This window comes from Pseudophryne corroboree, chromosome 1, assembly GCF_028390025.1.
Source record: "Pseudophryne corroboree isolate aPseCor3 chromosome 1, aPseCor3.hap2, whole genome shotgun sequence".
Taxonomy (NCBI): domain Eukaryota; kingdom Metazoa; phylum Chordata; class Amphibia; order Anura; family Myobatrachidae; genus Pseudophryne; species Pseudophryne corroboree.
In genome coordinates, this window is record NC_086444.1 from 512,625,428 (window position 1) to 512,646,343 (window position 20,916).

General features: G+C 34.5%; 18 non-coding genes across 18 annotated transcripts; all 18 read left to right on the forward strand.

Moving 5' to 3' along the window:
* Nucleotides 1-897: 897 nt before the first annotated feature.
* Nucleotides 898-980, forward strand: TRNAL-CAG (transfer RNA leucine (anticodon CAG)). Its single transcript has one exon. It is a non-coding gene; the product is annotated as a tRNA-Leu (tRNA).
* A 678-nt stretch (nucleotides 981-1,658) lies between these two features.
* Nucleotides 1,659-1,741, forward strand: TRNAL-CAG (transfer RNA leucine (anticodon CAG)). Its single transcript has one exon. It is a non-coding gene; the product is annotated as a tRNA-Leu (tRNA).
* A 917-nt stretch (nucleotides 1,742-2,658) lies between these two features.
* On the forward strand, nucleotides 2,659-2,741 carry TRNAL-CAG (transfer RNA leucine (anticodon CAG)). Its single transcript has one exon. It is a non-coding gene; the product is annotated as a tRNA-Leu (tRNA).
* A 1,918-nt stretch (nucleotides 2,742-4,659) lies between these two features.
* TRNAL-CAG (transfer RNA leucine (anticodon CAG)) lies at nucleotides 4,660-4,742 on the forward strand. The gene has a single exon. It is a non-coding gene; the product is annotated as a tRNA-Leu (tRNA).
* Nucleotides 4,743-5,420: 678 nt separating this feature from the next.
* On the forward strand, nucleotides 5,421-5,503 carry TRNAL-CAG (transfer RNA leucine (anticodon CAG)). The gene has a single exon. It is a non-coding gene; the product is annotated as a tRNA-Leu (tRNA).
* A 678-nt stretch (nucleotides 5,504-6,181) lies between these two features.
* TRNAL-CAG (transfer RNA leucine (anticodon CAG)) lies at nucleotides 6,182-6,264 on the forward strand. Its single transcript has one exon. It is a non-coding gene; the product is annotated as a tRNA-Leu (tRNA).
* Nucleotides 6,265-7,181: 917 nt separating this feature from the next.
* TRNAL-CAG (transfer RNA leucine (anticodon CAG)) lies at nucleotides 7,182-7,264 on the forward strand. The gene has a single exon. It is a non-coding gene; the product is annotated as a tRNA-Leu (tRNA).
* A 678-nt stretch (nucleotides 7,265-7,942) lies between these two features.
* Nucleotides 7,943-8,025, forward strand: TRNAL-CAG (transfer RNA leucine (anticodon CAG)). Its single transcript has one exon. It is a non-coding gene; the product is annotated as a tRNA-Leu (tRNA).
* A 1,678-nt stretch (nucleotides 8,026-9,703) lies between these two features.
* On the forward strand, nucleotides 9,704-9,786 carry TRNAL-CAG (transfer RNA leucine (anticodon CAG)). Its single transcript has one exon. It is a non-coding gene; the product is annotated as a tRNA-Leu (tRNA).
* A 678-nt stretch (nucleotides 9,787-10,464) lies between these two features.
* On the forward strand, nucleotides 10,465-10,547 carry TRNAL-CAG (transfer RNA leucine (anticodon CAG)). The gene has a single exon. It is a non-coding gene; the product is annotated as a tRNA-Leu (tRNA).
* A 917-nt stretch (nucleotides 10,548-11,464) lies between these two features.
* TRNAL-CAG (transfer RNA leucine (anticodon CAG)) lies at nucleotides 11,465-11,547 on the forward strand. Its single transcript has one exon. It is a non-coding gene; the product is annotated as a tRNA-Leu (tRNA).
* Nucleotides 11,548-12,225: 678 nt separating this feature from the next.
* Nucleotides 12,226-12,308, forward strand: TRNAL-CAG (transfer RNA leucine (anticodon CAG)). The gene has a single exon. It is a non-coding gene; the product is annotated as a tRNA-Leu (tRNA).
* Nucleotides 12,309-13,986: 1,678 nt separating this feature from the next.
* On the forward strand, nucleotides 13,987-14,069 carry TRNAL-CAG (transfer RNA leucine (anticodon CAG)). Its single transcript has one exon. It is a non-coding gene; the product is annotated as a tRNA-Leu (tRNA).
* Nucleotides 14,070-14,747: 678 nt separating this feature from the next.
* On the forward strand, nucleotides 14,748-14,830 carry TRNAL-CAG (transfer RNA leucine (anticodon CAG)). Its single transcript has one exon. It is a non-coding gene; the product is annotated as a tRNA-Leu (tRNA).
* Nucleotides 14,831-16,334: 1,504 nt separating this feature from the next.
* On the forward strand, nucleotides 16,335-16,417 carry TRNAL-CAG (transfer RNA leucine (anticodon CAG)). Its single transcript has one exon. It is a non-coding gene; the product is annotated as a tRNA-Leu (tRNA).
* A 1,367-nt stretch (nucleotides 16,418-17,784) lies between these two features.
* On the forward strand, nucleotides 17,785-17,867 carry TRNAL-CAG (transfer RNA leucine (anticodon CAG)). Its single transcript has one exon. It is a non-coding gene; the product is annotated as a tRNA-Leu (tRNA).
* A 1,678-nt stretch (nucleotides 17,868-19,545) lies between these two features.
* Nucleotides 19,546-19,628, forward strand: TRNAL-CAG (transfer RNA leucine (anticodon CAG)). The gene has a single exon. It is a non-coding gene; the product is annotated as a tRNA-Leu (tRNA).
* A 678-nt stretch (nucleotides 19,629-20,306) lies between these two features.
* On the forward strand, nucleotides 20,307-20,389 carry TRNAL-CAG (transfer RNA leucine (anticodon CAG)). The gene has a single exon. It is a non-coding gene; the product is annotated as a tRNA-Leu (tRNA).
* The last annotated feature ends 527 nt before the right edge of the window (nucleotides 20,390-20,916 follow it).

Consider the following 20,916-nt stretch of genomic DNA (forward strand, 5'->3'; position numbering starts at 1 on the left):
GTAGCAAAATAAAATATCTCACAAATTCAGAATGAGGGCTCCATATCTTTGGCTTAAGAAAACTGCTCTTCTCAGCCAATGGTCATGAACAGAAACCCCACTGGGGTCCACTACAATGGCATCCAATCAAACCCATGAGCTAAATTAAGTAGCCAGTTTGTGCAAGAGCTTGAAACCAACCACATATGTGTATATCATATTATTTTTATTAATTGATCCACAATTCTTTATTTACAGAGGTAGCAAAATAAAATATCTCACAAATTCAGAATGAGGGCTCCATATCTTTGGCTTAAGAAAACTGCTCTTCTCAGCCAATGGTCATGAACAGAAACCCCACTGGGGTCCACTACAATGGCATCCAATCAAACCCATGAGCTAAATTAAGTAGCCAGTTTGTGCAAGAGCTTGAAACCAACCACATATGTGTATATCATATTATTTTTATTAATTGATCCACAATTCTTTATTTACAGAGGTAGCAAAATAAAATATCTCACAAATTCAGAATGAGGGCTCCATATCTTTGGCTTAAGAAAACTGCTCTTCTCAGCCAATGGTCATGAACAGAAACCCCACTGGGGTCCACTACAATGGCATCCAATCAAACCCATGAGCTAAATTAAGTAGCCAGTTTGTGCAAGATTCACAAATTTCATTTCATTGCTGAGTTAAAATCCATTAGAGAACAAACTCTAGACACTTGGATTCCAACCCTGAACATGGAAAACAAAACTTACTTTTATTGTAAAGCCAACTAGAAACCTCTTTAAAATGAATGGAAAAGCAATTCATATCTAGTTTTTAAATTAACAGTTTTAATAGCAACATTGTCATTGTAACTATAGATAGGTTATTTTATAATATACATCTTTTCAAAACACAGTGGTTTCATGTGTCAGGATGGCCGAGCGGTCTAAGGTGCTGCGTTCAGGTCGCAGTCTCCTCTGGAGGCGTGGGTTCAAATCCCACTTCTGACAATGTTATTCATTTTCTTCTTTGCTCTACAGTTTCTATTTCTTGTTACTTGTGAAAAGATTGACTTTAGAATTAGACAAACACTCACTGCAAATCTCTTTCAATTTACAACATAAAAAATGCATCAATTATTTCATTATTTCCCATGTTGCAATAAAAGATCAGATTGTATTCTCCCTGGATAAAAGAGCTTGAAACCAACCACATATGTGTATATCATATTATTTTTATTATTTGATCCACAATGCTTTATTTACAGAGGTAGCAAAATAAAATATCTCACAAATTCAGAATGAGGGCTCCATATCTTTGGCTTAAGAAAACTGCTCTTCTCAGCCAATGGTCATAAACAGAAACCCCACTGGGGTCCACTACAATGGCATCCAATCAAACCTATGAGCTAAATTAAGTAGCCAGTTTGTGCAAGATTCACAAATTTCATTTCATTGCTGAGTTAAAATCCATTAGAGAACAAACTCTAGACACTTGGATTCCAACCCTGAACATGGAAAACAAAACTTACTTTTATTGTAAAGCCAACTAGAAACCTCTTTAAAATGAATGGAAAAGCAATTCATATCTAGTTTTTAAATTAACAGTTTTAATAGCAACATTGTCATTGTAACTATAGATAGGTTATTTCATAATATACATCTTTTCAAAAAGTAGTGGTTTTATGTGTCAGGATGGCCGAGCGGTCTAAGGCGCTGCATTCAGGTCGCAGTCTCCTCTGGAGATGTGGGTTCAAATCCCACTTCTTACAATGTTATTCATTTTCTTCTTTGCTCTACAGTTTCTATTTCTTGTTATTTGTGAAAAGATTGACATTAGAATTAGACAAACATTCACTGCAAATCTCTTTCAATTTACAACATAAAAAATGCATCAATTATTTCAATATTTCCCATGTTGCAATAAAAGATCAGATTGTATTCTCCCTGGATAAAAGAGCTTGAAACCAACCACATATGTGAATATCATATTATTTTTATTATTTGATCCACAATTCTTTATTTACAGAGGTAGCAAAATAAAATATCTCACAAATTCTGAATGAGGGCTCCATATCTTTGGCTTAAGAAAACTGCTCTTCTCAGCCAATGGTCATGAACAGAAACCCCACTGGGGTCCACTACAATGGCATCCAATCAAACCCATGAGCTAAATTAAGTAGCCAGTTTGTGCAAGAGCTTGAAACCAACCACATATGTGTATATCATATTATTTTTATTAATTGATCCACAATTCTTTATTTACAGAGGTAGCAAAATAAAATATCTCACAAATTCAGAATGAGGGCTCCATATCTTTGGCTTAAGAAAACTGCTCTTCTCAGCCAATGGTCATGAACAGAAACCCCACTGGGGTCCACTACAATGGCATCCAATCAAACCCATGAGCTAAATTAAGTAGCCAGTTTGTGCAAGATTCACAAATTTCATTTCATTGCTGAGTTAAAATCCATTAGAGAACAAACTCTAGAAACTTGGATTCCAACCCTGAACATGGAAAACAAAACTTAATTTTATTGTAAAGCCAACTAGAAACCTCTTTAAAATGAATGGAAAAGCAATTCATATCTAGTTTTTAAATTAACAGTTTTAATAGCAACATTGTCATTGTAACTATAGATAGGTTATTTCATAATATACATCTTTTCAAAACACAGTGGTTTCATGTGTCAGGATGGCCGAGTGGTATAAGGTGCTGCGTTCAGGTCGCAGTATCCTCTGGAGGTGTGGGTTCAAATCCCACTTCTGACAATGTTATTCATTTTCTTCTTTGCTCTACAGTTTCTATTTCTTGTTACTTGTGAAAAGATTGACTTTAGAATTAGACAAACACTCACTGCAAATCTCTTTCAATTTACAACATAAAAAATGCATCAATTATTTCATTATTTCCCATGTTGCAATAAAAGATCAGATTGTATTCTCCCTGGATAAAAGAGCTTGAATCCAACCACATATGTGTATATCATATTATTTTTATTATTTGATCCATAATTCTTTTATTTACAGAGGTAGCAAAATAATATATCTCACAAATTCAGAATGAGTGCTCCATATCTTTGGCTTAAGAAAACTGCTCTTCTCAGCCAATGGTCATGAACAGAAACCCCACTGGGGTCCACTACAATGGCATCCAATCAAACCCATGAGCTAAATTAAGTAGCCAGTTTGTGCAAGATTCACAAATTTCATTTCATTGCTGAGTTAAAATCCATTAGAGAACAAACTCTAGACATTTGGATTCCAACCCTGAACATGGAAAACAAAACTTACTTTTATTGTAAAGCCAACTAGAAACCTCTTTAAAATGAATGGAAAAGCAATTCATATCTAGTTTTTAAATTAACAGTTTTAATAGCAACATTGTCATTGTAACTATAGATAGGTTATTTCATAATATACATCTTTTCAAAACACAGTGGTTTCATGTGTTAGGATGGCCGAGCGGTCTAAGGCACTGCGTTCAGGTCGCAGTCTCCTCTGGGGGCGTGGGTTCAAATTCCATTACTGACAATGTTATTCATTTTCTTCTTTGCTCTACAGTTTCTATTTCTTGTTACTTGTGAAAAGATTGACTTTAGAATTAGACAAACACTCACTGCAAATCTCTTTCAATTTACAACATAAAAAATGCATCAATTATTTCATTATTTCCCATGTTGCAATAAAAGATCAGATTGTATTCTCCCTGGATAAAAGAGCTTGAAACCAGCCACATATGTGTATATCATATTATTTTTATTATTTGATCCACAATTCTTTATTTACAGAGGTAGCAAAATAAAATATCTCACAAATTCAGAATGAGGGCTCCATATCTTTGGCTTAAGAAAACTGCTCTTCTCAGCCAATGGTCATGAACAGAAACCCCACTGGGGTCCACTACAATGGCATCCAATCAAACCCATGAGCTAAATTAAGTAGCCAGTTTGTGCAAGAGCTTGAAACCAACCACATATGTGTATATCATATTATTTTTATTAATTGATCCACAATTCTTTATTTACAGAGGTAGCAAAATAAAATATCTCACAAATTCAGAATGAGGGCTCCATATCTTTGGCTTAAGAAAACTGCTCTTCTCAGCCAATGGTCATGAACAGAAACCCCACTGGGGTCCACTACAATGGCATCCAATCAAACCCATGAGCTAAATTAAGTAGCCAGTTTGTGCAAGAGCTTGAAACCAACCACATATGTGTATATCATATTATTTTTATTAATTGATCCACAATTCTTTATTTACAGAGGTAGCAAAATAAAATATCTCACAAATTCAGAATGAGGGCTCCATATCTTTGGCTTAAGAAAACTGCTCTTCTCAGCCAATGGTCATGAACAGAAACCCCACTGGGGTCCACTACAATGGCATCCAATCAAACCCATGAGCTAAATTAAGTAGCCAGTTTGTGAAAGATTCACAAATTTAATTTCATTGCTGAGTTAAAATCCATTAGAGAACAAACTCTAGACACTTGGATTCCAACCCTGAACATGGAAAACAAAACTTACTTTTATTGTAAAGCCAACTAGAAACCTCTTTAAAATGAATGGAAAAGCAATTCATATCTAGTTTTTAAATTAACAGTTTTAATAGCAACATTGTCATTGTAACTATAGATAGGTTATTTCATAATATACATCTTTTCAAAACACAGTGCTTTCATGTGTCAGGATGGCCGAGTGGTCTAAGGCGCTGCGTTCAGGTCGCAGTCTCCTCTGGAGGCGTGGGTTCAAATCCCACTTCTGACAATGTTATTCATTTTCTTCTTTGCTCTACAGTTTCTATTTCTTGTTACTTGTGAAAAGATTGACTTTAGAATTAGACAAACACTCACTGCAAATCTCTTTCAATTTACAACATAAAAAATGCATCAATTATTTCATTATTTCCCATGTTGCAATAAAAGATCAGATTGTATTCTCCCTGGATAAAAGAGCTTGAATCCAACCACATATGTGTATATCATATTATTTTTATTATTTGATCCACAATTCTTTATTTACAGAGGTAGCAAAATAAAATATCTCACAAATTCAGAATGAGGGCTCCATATCTTTGGCTTAAGAAAACTGCTCTTCTCAGCCAATGGTCATGAACAGAAACCCCACTGGGGTCCACTACAATGGCATCCAATCAAACCCATGAGCTAAATTAAGTAGCCAGTTTGTGCAAGATTCACAAATTTCATTTCATTGCTGAGTTAAAATCCATTAGAGAACAAACTCTAGACACTTGGATTCCAACCCTGAACATGGAAAACAAAACTTACTTTTATTGTAAAGCCAACTAGAAACCTCTTTAAAATGAATGGAAAAGCAATTCATATCTAGTTTTTAAATTAACAGTTTTAATAGCAACATTGTCATTGTAACTATAGATAGGTTATTTTATAATATACATATTTTCAAAACACAGTGGTTTCATGTGTCAGGATGGCCGAGCGGTCTAAGGTGCTGCGTTCAGGTCGCAGTCTCCTCTGGAGGCGTGGGTTCAAATCCCACTTCTGACAATGTTATTCATTTTCTTCTTTGCTCTACAGTTTCTATTTCTTGTTACTTGTGAAAAGATTGACTTTAGAATTAGACAAACACTCACTGCAAATCTCTTTCAATTTACAACATAAAAAATGCATCAATTATTTCATTATTTCCCATGTTGCAATAAAAGATCAGATTGTATTCTCCCTGGATAAAAGAGCTTGAAACCAACCACATATGTGTATATCATATTATTTTTATTATTTGATCCACAATGCTTTATTTACAGAGGTAGCAAAATAAAATATCTCACAAATTCAGAATGAGGGCTCCATATCTTTGGCTTAAGAAAACTGCTCTTCTCAGCCAATGGTCATAAACAGAAACCCCACTGGGGTCCACTACAATGGCATCCAATCAAACCTATGAGCTAAATTAAGTAGCCAGTTTGTGCAAGATTCACAAATTTCATTTCATTGCTGAGTTAAAATCCATTAGAGAACAAACTCTAGACACTTGGATTCCAACCCTGAACATGGAAAACAAAACTTACTTTTATTGTAAAGCCAACTAGAAACCTCTTTAAAATGAATGGAAAAGCAATTCATATCTAGTTTTTAAATTAACAGTTTTAATAGCAACATTGTCATTGTAACTATAGATAGGTTATTTCATAATATACATCTTTTCAAAAAGTAGTGGTTTTATGTGTCAGGATGGCCGAGCGGTCTAAGGCGCTGCATTCAGGTCGCAGTCTCCTCTGGAGATGTGGGTTCAAATCCCACTTCTGACAATGTTATTCATTTTCTTCTTTGCTCTACAGTTTCTATTTCTTGTTATTTGTGAAAAGATTGACATTAGAATTAGACAAACATTCACTGCAAATCTCTTTCAATTTACAACATAAAAAATGCATCAATTATTTCAATATTTCCCATGTTGCAATAAAAGATCAAATTGTATTCTCCCTGGATAAAAGAGCTTGAAACCAACCACATATGTGAATATCATATTATTTTTATTATTTGATCCACAATTCTTTATTTACAGAGGTAGCAAAATAAAATATCTCACAAATTCAGAATGAGGGCTCCATATCTTTGGCTTAAGAAAACTGCTCTTCTCAGCCAATGGTCATGAACAGAAACCCCACTGGGGTCCACTACAATGGCATCCAATCAAACCCATGAGCTAAATTAAGTAGCCAGTTTGTGCAAGAGCTTGAAACCAACCACATATGTGTATATCATATTATTTTTATTAATTGATCCACAATTCTTTATTTACAGAGGTAGCAAAATAAAATATCTCACAAATTCAGAATGAGGGCTCCATATCTTTGGCTTAAGAAAACTGCTCTTCTCAGCCAATGGTCATGAACAGAAACCCCACTGGGGTCCACTACAATGGCATCCAATCAAACCCATGAGCTAAATTAAGTAGCCAGTTTGTGAAAGATTCACAAATTTAATTTCATTGCTGAGTTAAAATCCATTAGAGAACAAACTCTAGACACTTGGATTCCAACCCTGAACATGGAAAACAAAACTTACTTTTATTGTAAAGCCAACTAGAAACCTCTTTAAAATGAATGGAAAAGCAATTCATATCTAGTTTTTAAATTAACAGTTTTAATAGCAACATTGTCATTGTAACTATAGATAGGTTATTTCATAATATACATCTTTTCAAAACACAGTGCTTTCTTGTGTCAGGATGGCCGAGCGGTCTAAGGCACTGCGTTCAGGTCGCAGTCTCCTCTGGAGGCGTGGGTTCAAATCCCACTTCTGACAATGTTATTCATTTTCTTCTTTGCTCTACAGTTTCTATTTCTTGTTACTTGTGAAAAGATTGACTTTAGAATTAGACAAACACTCACTGCAAATCTCTTTCAATTTACAACATAAAAAATGCATCAATTATTTCATTATTTCCCATGTTGCAATAAAAGATCAGATTGTATTCTCCCTGGATAAAAGAGCTTGAATCCAACCACATATGTGTATATCATATTATTTTTATTATTTGATCCACAATTCTTTATTTACAGAGGTAGCAAAATAAAATATCTCACAAATTCAGAATGAGGGCTCCATATCTTTGGCTTAAGAAAACTGCTCTTCTCAGCCAATGGTCATGAACAGAAACCCCACTGGGGTCCACTACAATGGCATCCAATCAAACCCATGAGCTAAATTAAGTAGCCAGTTTGTGCAAGATTCACAAATTTCATTTAATTGCTGAGTTAAAATCCATTAGAGAACAAACTCTAGACACTTGGATTCCAACCCTGAACATGGAAAACAAAACTTACTCTTATTGTAAAGCCAACTAGAAACCTCTTTAAAATGAATGGAAAAGCAATTCATATCTAGTTTTTAAATTAACAGTTTTAATAGCAACATTGTCATTGTAACTATAGATAGGTTATTTCATAATATACTTCTTTTCAAAACACGGTGGTTTCATGTGTCAGGATGGCTGAGCGGTCTAAGGCGCTGCGTTCAGGTCGCAGTCTCCTCTGGAGGCGTGGGTTCAAATCCCACTTCTGACAATGTTATTCATTTTCTTCTTTGCTCTACAGTTTCTATTTCTTGTTATTTGTGAAAAGACTGACATTAGAATTAGACAAACATTCACTGCAAATCTCTTTCAATTTACAACATAAAAAATGCATCAATTATTTCATTATTTCCCATGTTGCAATAAAAGATCAGATTGTATTCTCCCTGGATAAAAGAGCTTGAAACCAACCACATATGTGTATATCATATTATTTTTATTATTTGATCCACAATTCTTTATTTACAGAGGTAGCAAAATAAAATATCTCACAAATTCAGAATGAGGGCTCCATATCTTTGGCTTAAGAAAACTGCTCTTCTCAGCCAATGGTCGTGAACAGAAACCCCACTGGGGTCCACTACAATGGCATCCAATCAAACCCATGAGCTAAATTAAGTAGCCAGTTTGTGCAAGATTCACAAATTTCATTTCATTGCTGAGTTAAAATCCATTAGAGAACAAACTCTAGACACTTGGATTCCAACCCTGAACATGGAAAACAAAACTTACTTTTATTGTAAAGCCAACTAGAAACCTCTTTAAAATGAATGGAAAAGCAATTCATATCTAGTTTTTAAATTAACAGTTTTAATAGCAACATTGTCATTGTAACTATAGATAGGTTATTTCATTATATACATCTTTTCAAAACACAGTGGTTTCATGTGTTAGGATGGCCGAGCGGTCTAAGGCACTGCGTTCAGGTCGCAGTCTCTTCTGGGGGCGTGGGTTCAAATTCCACTACTGACAATGTTATTCATTTTCTTCTTTGCTCTACAGTTTCTATTTCTTGTTACTTGTGAAAAGATTGACTTTAGAATTAGACAAACACTCACTGCAAATCTCTTTCAATTTACAACATAAAAAATGCATCAATTATTTCATTATTTCCCATGTTGCAATAAAAGATCAGATTGTATTCTCCCTGGATAAAAGAGCTTGAAACCAGCCACATATGTGTATATCATATTATTTTTATTATTTGATCCACAATTCTTTATTTACAGAGGTAGCAAAATAAAATATCTCACAAATTCAGAATGAGGGCTCCATATCTTTGGCTTAAGAAAACTGCTCTTCTCAGCCAATGGTCATGAACAGAAACCCCACTGGGGTCCACTACAATGGCATCCAATCAAACCCATGAGCTAAATTAAGTAGCCAGTTTGTGCAAGAGCTTGAAACCAACCACATATGTGTATATCATATTATTTTTATTAATTGATCCACAATTTTTTATTTACAGAGGTAGCAAAATAAAATATCTCACAAATTCAGAATGAGGGCTCCATATCTTTGGCTTAAGAAAACTGCTCTTCTCAGCCAATGGTCATGAACAGAAACCCCACTGGGGTCCACTACAATGGCATCCAATCAAACCCATGAGCTAAATTAAGTAGCCAGTTTGTGCAAGATTCACAAATTTCATTTCATTGCTGAGTTAAAATCCATTAGAGAACAAACTCTAGACACTTGGATTCCAACCCTGAACATGGAAAACAAAACTTACTTTTATTGTAAAGCCAACTAGAAACCTCTTTAAAATGAATGGAAAAGCAATTCATATCTAGTTTTTAAATTAACAGTTTTAATAGCAACATTGTCATTGTAACTATAGATAGGTTATTTCATAATATACATCTTTTCAAAAAAGAGTGGTTTTATGTGTCAGGATGGCCGAGCGGTCTAAGGCGCTGCGTTCAGGTCGCAGTCTCCTCTGGAGGCGTGGGTTCAAATCCCACTTCTGACAATGTTATTCATTTTCTTCTTTGCTCTACAGTTTCTATTTCTTGTTACTTGTGAAAAGATTGCCTTTAGAATTAGACAAACACTCACTGCAAATCTCTTTCAATTTACAACATAAAAAATGCATCAATTATTTCATTATTTCCCATGTTGCAATAAAAGATCAGATTGTATTCTCCCTGGATAAAAGAGCTTGAAACCAACCACATATGTGTATATCATATTATTTTTATTATTTGATCCACGATTCTTTATTTACAGAGGTAGCAAAATACAATATCTCACAAATTCAGAATGAGGGCTCCATATCTTTGGCTTAAGAAAACTGCTCTTCTCAGCCAATGGTCATAAACAGAAACCCCACTGGGGTCCACTACAATGGCATCCAATCAAACCTATGAGCTAAATTAAGTAGCCAGTTTGTGCAAGATTCACAAATTTCATTTCATTGCTGAGTTAAAATCCATTAGAGAACAAACTCTAGACACTTGGATTCCAACCCTGAACATGGAAAACAAAACTTACTTTTATTGTAAAGCCAACTAGAAACCTCTTTAAAATGAATGGAAAAGCAATTCATATCTAGTTTTTAAATTAACAGTTTTAATAGCAACATTGTCATTGTAACTATAGATAGGTTATTTCATAATATACATCTTTTCAAAAAGTAGTGGTTTTATGTGTCAGGATGGCCGAGCGGTCTAAGGCGCTGCATTCAGGTCGCAGTCTCCTCTGGAGATGTGGGTTCAAATCCCACTTCTGACAATGTTATTCATTTTCTTCTTTGCTCTACAGTTTCTATTTCTTGTTATTTGTGAAAAGATTGACATTAGAATTAGACAAACATTCACTGCAAATCTCTTTCAATTTACAACATAAAAAATGCATCAATTATTTCAATATTTCCCATGTTGCAATAAAAGATCAGATTGTATTCTCCCTGGATAAAAGAGCTTGAAACCAACCACATATGTGAATATCATATTATTTTTATTATTTGATCCACAATTCTTTATTTACAGAGGTAGCAAAATAAAATATCTCACAAATTCAGAATGAGGGCTCCATATCTTTGGCTTAAGAAAACTGCTCTTCTCAGCCAATGGTCATGAACAGAAACCCCACTGGGGTCCACTACAATGGCATCCAATCAAACCCATGAGCTAAATTAAGTAGCCAGTTTGTGCAAGAGCTTGAAACCAACCACATATGTGTATATCATATTATTTTTATTAATTGATCCACAATTCTTTATTTACAGAGGTAGCAAAATAAAATATCTCACAAATTCAGAATGAGGGCTCCATATCTTTGGCTTAAGAAAACTGCTCTTCTCAGCCAATGGTCATGAACAGAAACCCCACTGGGGTCCACTACAATGGCATCCAATCAAACCCATGAGCTAAATTAAGTAGCCAGTTTGTGAAAGATTCACAAATTTAATTTCATTGCTGAGTTAAAATCCATTAGAGAACAAACTCTAGACACTTGGATTCCAACCCTGAACATGGAAAACAAAACTTACTTTTATTGTAAAGCCAACTAGAAACCTCTTTAAAATGAATGGAAAAGCAATTCATATCTAGTTTTTAAATTAACAGTTTTAATAGCAACATTGTCATTGTAACTATAGATAGGTTATTTCATAATATACATCTTTTCAAAACACAGTGCTTTCTTGTGTCAGGATGGCCGAGCGGTCTAAGGCACTGCGTTCAGGTCGCAGTCTCCTCTGGAGGCGTGGGTTCAAATCCCACTTCTGACAATGTTATTCATTTTCTTCTTTGCTCTACAGTTTCTATTTCTTGTTACTTGTGAAAAGATTGACTTTAGAATTAGACAAACACTCACTGCAAATCTCTTTCAATTTACAACATAAAAAATGCATCAATTATTTCATTATTTCCCATGTTGCAATAAAAGATCAGATTGTATTCTCCCTGGATAAAAGAGCTTGAATCCAACCACATATGTGTATATCATATTATTTTTATTATTTGATCCACAATTCTTTATTTACAGAGGTAGCAAAATAAAATATCTCACAAATTCAGAATGAGGGCTCCATATCTTTGGCTTAAGAAAACTGCTCTTCTCAGCCAATGGTCATGAACAGAAACCCCACTGGGGTCCACTACAATGGCATCCAATCAAACCCATGAGCTAAATTAAGTAGCCAGTTTGTGCAAGATTCACAAATTTCATTTAATTGCTGAGTTAAAATCCATTAGAGAACAAACTCTAGACACTTGGATTCCAACCCTGAACATGGAAAACAAAACTTACTCTTATTGTAAAGCCAACTAGAAACCTCTTTAAAATGAATGGAAAAGCAATTCATATCTAGTTTTTAAATTAACAGTTTTAATAGCAACATTGTCATTGTAACTATAGATAGGTTATTTCATAATATACTTCTTTTCAAAACACAGTGGTTTCATGTGTCAGGATGGCTGAGCGGTCTAAGGCGCTGCGTTCAGGTCGCAGTCTCCTCTGGAGGCGTGGGTTCAAATCCCACTTCTGACAATGTTATTCATTTTCTTCTTTGCTCTACAGTTTCTATTTCTTGTTATTTGTGAAAAGACTGACATTAGAATTAGACAAACATTCACTGCAAATCTCTTTCAATTTACAACATAAAAAATGCATCAATTATTTCATTATTTCCCATGTTGCAATAAAAGATCAGATTGTATTCTCCCTGGATAAAAGAGCTTGAAACCAACCACATATGTGTATATCATATTATTTTTATTATTTGATCCACAATTCTTTATTTACAGAGGTAGCAAAATAAAATATCTCACAAATTCAGAATGAGGGCTCCATATCTTTGGCTTAAGAAAACTGCTCTTCTCAGCCAATGGTCGTGAACAGAAACCCCACTGGGGTCCACTACAATGGCATCCAATCAAACCCATGAGCTAAATTAAGTAGCCAGTTTGTGCAAGATTCACAAATTTCATTTCATTGCTGAGTTAAAATCCATTAGAGAACAAACTCTAGACACTTGGATTCCAACCCTGAACATGGAAAACAAAACTTACTTTTATTGTAAAGCCAACTAGAAACCTCTTTAAAATGAATGGAAAAGCAATTCATATCTAGTTTTTAAATTAACAGTTTTAATAGCAACATTGTCATTGTAACTATAGATAGGTTATTTCATTATATACATCTTTTCAAAACACAGTGGTTTCATGTGTTAGGATGGCCGAGCGGTCTAAGGCACTGCGTTCAGGTCGCAGTCTCTTCTGGGGGCGTGGGTTCAAATTCCACTACTGACAATGTTATTCATTTTCTTCTTTGCTCTACAGTTTCTATTTCTTGTTACTTGTGAAAAGATTGACTTTAGAATTAGACAAACACTCACTGCAAATCTCTTTCAATTTACAACATAAAAAATGCATCAATTATTTCATTATTTCCCATGTTGCAATAAAAGATCAGATTGTATTCTCCCTGGATAAAAGAGCTTGAAACCAGCCACATATGTGTATATCATATTATTTTTATTATTTGATCCACAATTCTTTATTTACAGAGGTAGCAAAATAAAATATCTCACAAATTCAGAATGAGGGCTCCATATCTTTGGCTTAAGAAAACTGCTCTTCTCAGCCAATGGTCATGAACAGAAACCCCACTGGGGTCCACTACAATGGCATCCAATCAAACCCATGAGCTAAATTAAGTAGCCAGTTTGTGCAAGAGCTTGAAACCAACCACATATGTGTATATCATATTATTTTTATTAATTGATCCACAATTTTTTATTTACAGAGGTAGCAAAATAAAATATCTCACAAATTCAGAATGAGGGCTCCATATCTTTGGCTTAAGAAAACTGCTCTTCTCAGCCAATGGTCATGAACAGAAACCCCACTGGGGTCCACTACAATGGCATCCAATCAAACCCATGAGCTAAATTAAGTAGCCAGTTTGTGCAAGATTCACAAATTTCATTTCATTGCTGAGTTAAAATCCATTAGAGAACAAACTCTAGACACTTGGATTCCAACCCTGAACATGGAAAACAAAACTTACTTTTATTGTAAAGCCAACTAGAAACCTCTTTAAAATGAATGGAAAAGCAATTCATATCTAGTTTTTAAATTAACAGTTTTAATAGCAACATTGTCATTGTAACTATAGATAGGTTATTTCATAATATACATCTTTTCAAAACACAGTGGTATCATGTGTCAGGATGGCCGAGTGGTCTAAGGCGCTGCGTTCAGGTCGCAGTCTCCTCTGGAGGCGTGGGTTCAAATCCCACTTCTGACAATGTTATTCATTTTCTTCTTTGCTCTACAGTTTCTATTTCTTGTTACTTGTGAAAAGATTGACTTTAGAATTAGACAAACACTCACTGCAAATCTCTTTCAATTTACAACATAAAAAATGCATCAATTATTTCATTATTTCCCATGTTGCAATAAAAGATCAGATTGTATTCTCCCTGGATAAAAGAGCTTGAAACCAACCACATATGTGTATATCATATTATTTTTATTATTTGATCCACAATGCTTTATTTACAGAGGTAGCAAAATAAAATATCTCACAAATTCAGAATGAGGGCTCCATATCTTTGGCTTAAGAAAACTGCTCTTCTCAGCCAATGGTCATAAACAGAAACCCCACTGGGGTCCACTACAATGGCATCCAATCAAACCCTTGAGCTAAATTAAGTAGCCAGTTTGTGCAAGATTCACAAATTTCATTTCATTGCTGAGTTAAAATCCATTAGAGAACAAACTCTAGACACTTGGATTCCAACCCTGAACATGGAAAACAAAACTTACTTTTATTGTAAAGCCAACTAGAAACCTCTGTAAAATGAATGGAAAAGCAATTCATATCTAGTTTTTAAATTAACAGTTTTAATAGCAACATTGTCATTGTAACTATAGATAGGTTATTTCATAATATACATCTTTTCAAAACAAAGTGGTTTCATGTGTCAGGATGGCCGAGCGGTCTAAGGCGCTGCGTTCAGGTCGCAGTCTCCTCTGGAGGCGTGGGTTCAAATCCCACTTCTGACAATGTTATTCATTTTCTTCTTTGCTCTACAGTTTCGATTTCTTGTTACTTGTGAAAAGATTGACTTTAGAATTAGACAAACACACTGCAAATCTCTTTCAATTTACAACATAAAAAATGCATCAATTATTTCATTATTTCCCATGTTGCAATAAAAGATCAGATTGTATTCTCCCTGGATAAAAGAGCTTGAAACCAGGCACATATGTGTATATCATATTATTTTTATTATTTGATCCACAATTCTTTATTTACAGAGGTAGCAAAATAAAATATCTCACAAATTCAGAATGAGGGCTCCATATCTTTGGCTTAAGAAAACTGCTCTTCTCAGCCAATGGTCATGAACAGAAACCCCACTGGGGTCCACTACAATGGCATCCAATCAAACCCATGAGCTAAATTAAGTAGCCAGTTTGTGCAAGAGCTTGAAACCAACAACATATGTGTATATCATATTATTTTTATTAATTGATCCACAATTCTTTATTTACAGAGGTAGCAAAATAATATATCTCACAAATTCAGAATGAGGGCTCCATATCTTTGGCTTAAGAAAACTGCTCTTCTCAGCCAATGGTCATGAACAGAAACCCCACTGGGGTCCACTACAATGGCATCCAATCAAACCCATGAGCTAAATTAAGTAGCCAGTTTGTGCAAGATTCACAAATTTCATTTCATTGCTGAGTTAAAATCCATTAGAGAACAAACTCTAGACACTTGGATTCCAACCCTGAACATGGAAAACAAAACTTACTTTTATTGTAAAGCCAACTAGAAACCTCTTTAAAATGAATGGAAAAGCAATTCATATCTAGTTTTTAAATTAACAGTTTTAATAGCAACATTGTCATTGTAACTATAGATAGGTTATTTCATAATATACATCTTTTCAAAAAGTAGTGGTTTTATGCAAATCTCTTTCAATTTACAACATAAAAAATGCATCAATTATTTCATTATTTCCCATGTTGCAATAAAAGATCAGATTGTATTCTCCCTGGATAAAAGAGCTTGAAACCAACCACATATGTGTATATCATATTATTTTTATTATTTGATCCACAATGCTTTATTTACAGAGGTAGCAAAATAAAATATCTCACAAATTCAGAATGAGGGCTCCATATCTTTGGCTTAAGAAAACTGCTCTTCTCAGCCAATGGTCATAAACAGAAACCCCACTGGGGTCCACTACAATGGCATCCAATCAAACCCTTGAGCTAAATTAAGTAGCCAGTTTGTGCAAGATTCACAAATTTCATTTCATTGCTGAGTTAAAATCCATTAGAGAACAAACTCTAGACACTTGGATTCCAACCCTGAACATGGAAAACAAAACTTACTTTTATTGTAAAGCCAACTAGAAACCTCTGTAAAATGAATGGAAAAGCAATTCATATCTAGTTTTTAAATTAACAGTTTTAATAGCAACATTGTCATTGTAACTATAGATAGGTTATTTCATAATATACATCTTTTCAAAACAAAGTGGTTTCATGTGTCAGGATGGCCGAGCGGTCTAAGGCGCTGCGTTCAGGTCGCAGTCTCCTCTGGAGGCGTGGGTTCAAATCCCACTTCTGACAATGTTATTCATTTTCTTCTTTGCTCTACAGTTTCGATTTCTTGTTACTTGTGAAAAGATTGACTTTAGAATTAGACAAACACACTGCAAATCTCTTTCAATTTACAACATAAAAAATGCATCAATTATTTCATTATTTCCCATGTTGCAATAAAAGATCAGATTGTATTCTCCCTGGATAAAAGAGCTTGAAACCAGGCACATATGTGTATATCATATTATTTTTATTATTTGATCCACAATTCTTTATTTACAGAGGTAGCAAAATAAAATATCTCACAAATTCAGAATGAGGGCTCCATATCTTTGGCTTAAGAAAACTGCTCTTCTCAGCCAATGGTCATGAACAGAAACCCCACTGGGGTCCACTACAATGGCATCCAATCAAACCCATGAGCTAAATTAAGTAGCCAGTTTGTGCAAGAGCTTGAAACCAACAACATATGTGTATATCATATTATTTTTATTAATTGATCCACAATTCTTTATTTACAGAGGTAGCAAAATAATATATCTCACAAATTCAGAATGAGGGCTCCATATCTTTGGCTTAAGAAAACTGCTCTTCTCAGCCAATGGTCATGAACAGAAACCCCACTGGGGTCCACTACAATGGCATCCAATCAAACCCATGAGCTAAATTAAGTAGCCATTTTGTGCAAGATTCACAAATTTCATTTCATTGCTGAGTTAAAATCCATTAGAGAACAAACTCTAGACACTTGGATTCCAACCCTGAACATGGAAAACAAAACTTACTTTTATTGTAAAGCCAACTAGAAACCTCTTTAAAATGAATGGAAAAGCAATTCATATCTAGTTTTTAAATTAACAGTTTTAATAGCAACATTGTCATTGTAACTATAGATAGGTTATTTCATAATATACATCTTTTCAAAAAGTAGTGGTTTTATGCAAATCTCTTTCAATTTACAACATAAAAAATGCATCAATTATTTCATTATTTCCCATGTTGCAATAAAAGATCAGATTGTATTCTCCCTGGATAAAAGAGCTTGAAACCAACCACATATGTGTATATCATATTATTTTTATTATTTGATCCACAATTCTTTATTTACAGAGGTAGCAAAATAAAATATCTCACAAATTCAGAATGAGGGCTCCATATCTTTGGCTTAAGAAAACTGCTCTTCTCAGCCAATGGTCGTGAACAGAAACCCCACTGGGGTCCACTACAATGGCATCCAATCAAACCCATGAGCTAAATTAAGTAGCCAGTTTGTGCAAGATTCACAAATTTCATTTCATTGCTGAGTTAAAATCCATTAGAGAACAAACTCTAGACACTTGGATTCCAACCCTGAACATGAATATACATCTTTTCAAAACACAGTGGTTTCATGTGTCAGGATGGCCGAGTGGTCTAAGGCGCTGCGTTCAGGTCGCAGTCTCCTCTGGAGGCGTGGGTTCAAATCCCACTTCTGACAATGTTATTCATTTTCTTCTTTGCTCTACAGTTTCTATTTCTTGTTACTTGTGAAAAGATTGACTTTAGAATTAGACAAACACTCACTGCAAATCTCTTTCAATTTACAACATAAAAAATGCATCAATTATTTCATTATTTCCCATGTTGCAATAAAAGATCAGATTGTATTCTCCCTGGATAAAAGAGCTTGAAACCAACCACATATGTGTATATCATATTATTTTTATTATTTGATCCACAATGCTTTATTTACAGAGGTAGCAAAATAAAATATCTCACAAATTCAGAATGAGGGCTCCATATCTTTGGCTTAAGAAAACTGCTCTTCTCAGCCAATGGTCATGGACAGAAACCCCACTGGGGTCCACTACAATGGCATCCAATCAAACCCATGAGCTAAATTAAGTAGCCAGTTTGTGCAAGATTCACAAATTTCATTTCATTGCTGAGTTAAAATCCATTAGAGAACAAACTCTAGACATTTGGATTCCAACCCTGAACATGGAAAACAAAACTTACTTTTATTGTAAAGCCAACTAGAAAACTCTTTAAAATGAATGGAAAAGCAATTCATATCTAGTTTTTAAATTAATAGTTTTAATTGCAACATTGTCATTGTAACTATAGATAGGTTATTTCATAATATACATCTTTTCAAAACACAGTGGTTTCATGTGTTAGGATGGCCGAGCGGTCTAAGGCACTGCGTTCAGGTCGCAGTCTCCTCTGGGGGCGTGGGTTCAAATTCCACTACTGACAATGTTATTCATTTTCTTCTTTGCTCTACAGTTTCTATTTCTTGTTACTTGTGAAAAGATTGACTTTAGAATTAGACAAACACTCACTGCAAATCTCTTTCAATTTACAACATAAAAAATGCATCAATTATTTCATTATTTCCCATGTTGCAATAAAAGATCAGATTGTATTCTCCCTGGATAAAAGAGCTTGAAACCAGCCACATATGTGTATATCATATTATTTTTATTATTTGATCCACAATTCTTTATTTACAGAGGTAGCAAAATAAAATATCTCACAAATTCAGAATGAGGGCTCCATATCTTTGGCTTAAGAAAACTGCTCTTCTCAGCCAATGGTCATGAACAGAAACCCCACTGGGGTCCACTACAATGGCATCCAATCAAACCCATGAGCTAAATTAAGTAGCCAGTTTGTGCAAGAGCTTGAAACCAACCACATATGTGTATATCATATTATTTTTATTAATTGATCCACAATTCTTTATTTACAGAGGTAGCAAAATAAAATATCTCACAAATTCAGAATGAGGGCTCCATATCTTTGGCTTAAGAAAACTGCTCTTCTCAGCCAATGGTCATGAACAGAAACCCCACTGGGGTCCACTACAATGGCATCCAATCAAACCCATGAGCTAAATTAAGTAGCCAGTTTGTGAAAGATTCACAAATTTAATTTCATTGCTGAGTTAAAATCCATTAGAGAACAAACTCTAGACACTTGGATTCCAACCCTGAACATGGAAAACAAAACTTACTTTTATTGTAAAGCCAACTAGAAACCTCTTTAAAATGAATGGAAAAGCAATTCATATCTAGTTTTTAAATTAACAGTTTTAATAGCAACATTGTCATTGTAACTATAGATAGGTTATTTCATAATATACATCTTTTCAAAACACAGTGCTTTCATGTGTCAGGATGGCTGAGCGGTCTAAGGCGCTGCGTTCAGGTCGCAGTCTCCTCTGGAGGCGTGGGTTCAAATCCCACTACTGACAATGTTATTCATTTTCTTCTTTGCTCTACAGTTTCTATTTCTTGTTACTTGTGAAAAGATTGACTTTAGAATTAGACAAACACTCACTGCAAATCTCTTTCAATTTACAACATAAAAAATGCATCAATTATTTCATTATTTCCCATGTTGCAATAAAAGATCAGATTGTATTCTCCCTGGATAAAAGAGCTTGAATCCAACCACATATGTGTATATCATATTATTTTTATTATTTGATCCACAATTCTTTATTTACAGAGGTAGCAAAATAAAATATCTCACAAATTCAGAATGAGGGCTCCATATCTTTGGCTTAAGAAAACTGCTCTTCTCAGCCAATGGTCATGAACAGAAACCCCACTGGGGTCCACTACAATGGCATCCAATCAAACCCATGAGCTAAATTAAGTAGCCAGTTTGTGCAAGATTCACAAATTTCATTTCATTGCTGAGTTAAAATCCGTTAGAGAACAAACTCTAGACACTTGGATTCCAACCCTGAACATGGAAAACAAAACTTACTTTTATTGTAAAGCCAACTAGAAACCTCTTTAAAATGAATGGAAAAGCAATTCATATCTAGTTTTTAAATTAACAGTTTTAATAGCAACATTGTCATTGTAACTATAGATAGGTTATTTAATAATATACATCTTTTCAAAACACAGTGCTTTCATGTGTCAGGATGGCTGAGCGGTCTAAGGCGCTGCGTTCAGGTCGCAGTCTCCTCTGGAGGCGTGGGTTCAAATCCCACTTCTGACAATGTTATTCATTTTCTTCTTTGCTCTACAGTTTCTATTTCTTGTTACTTGTGAAAAGATTGACTTTAGAATTAGACAAACACTCACTGCAAATCTCTTTCAATTTACAACATAAAAAATGCATCAATTATTTCATTATTTCTCATGTTGCAATAAAAGATCAGATTGTATTCTCCCTGGATAAAAGAGCTTGAATCCAACCACATATGTGTATATCATATTATTTTTATTATTTGATCCACAATTCTTTATTTACAGAGGTAGCAAAATAAAATATCTCACAAATTCAGAATGAGGGCTCCATATCTTTGGCTTAAGAAAACTGCTCTTCTCAGCCAATGGTCATGAACAGAAACCCCACTGGGGTCCACTACAATGGCATCCAATCAAACCCATGAGCTAAATTAAGTAGCCAGTTTGTGCAAGATTCACAAATTTCATTTCATTGCTGAGTTAAAATCCGTTAGAGAACAAACTCTAGACACTTGGATTCCAACCCTGAACATGGAAAACAAAACTTACTTTTAT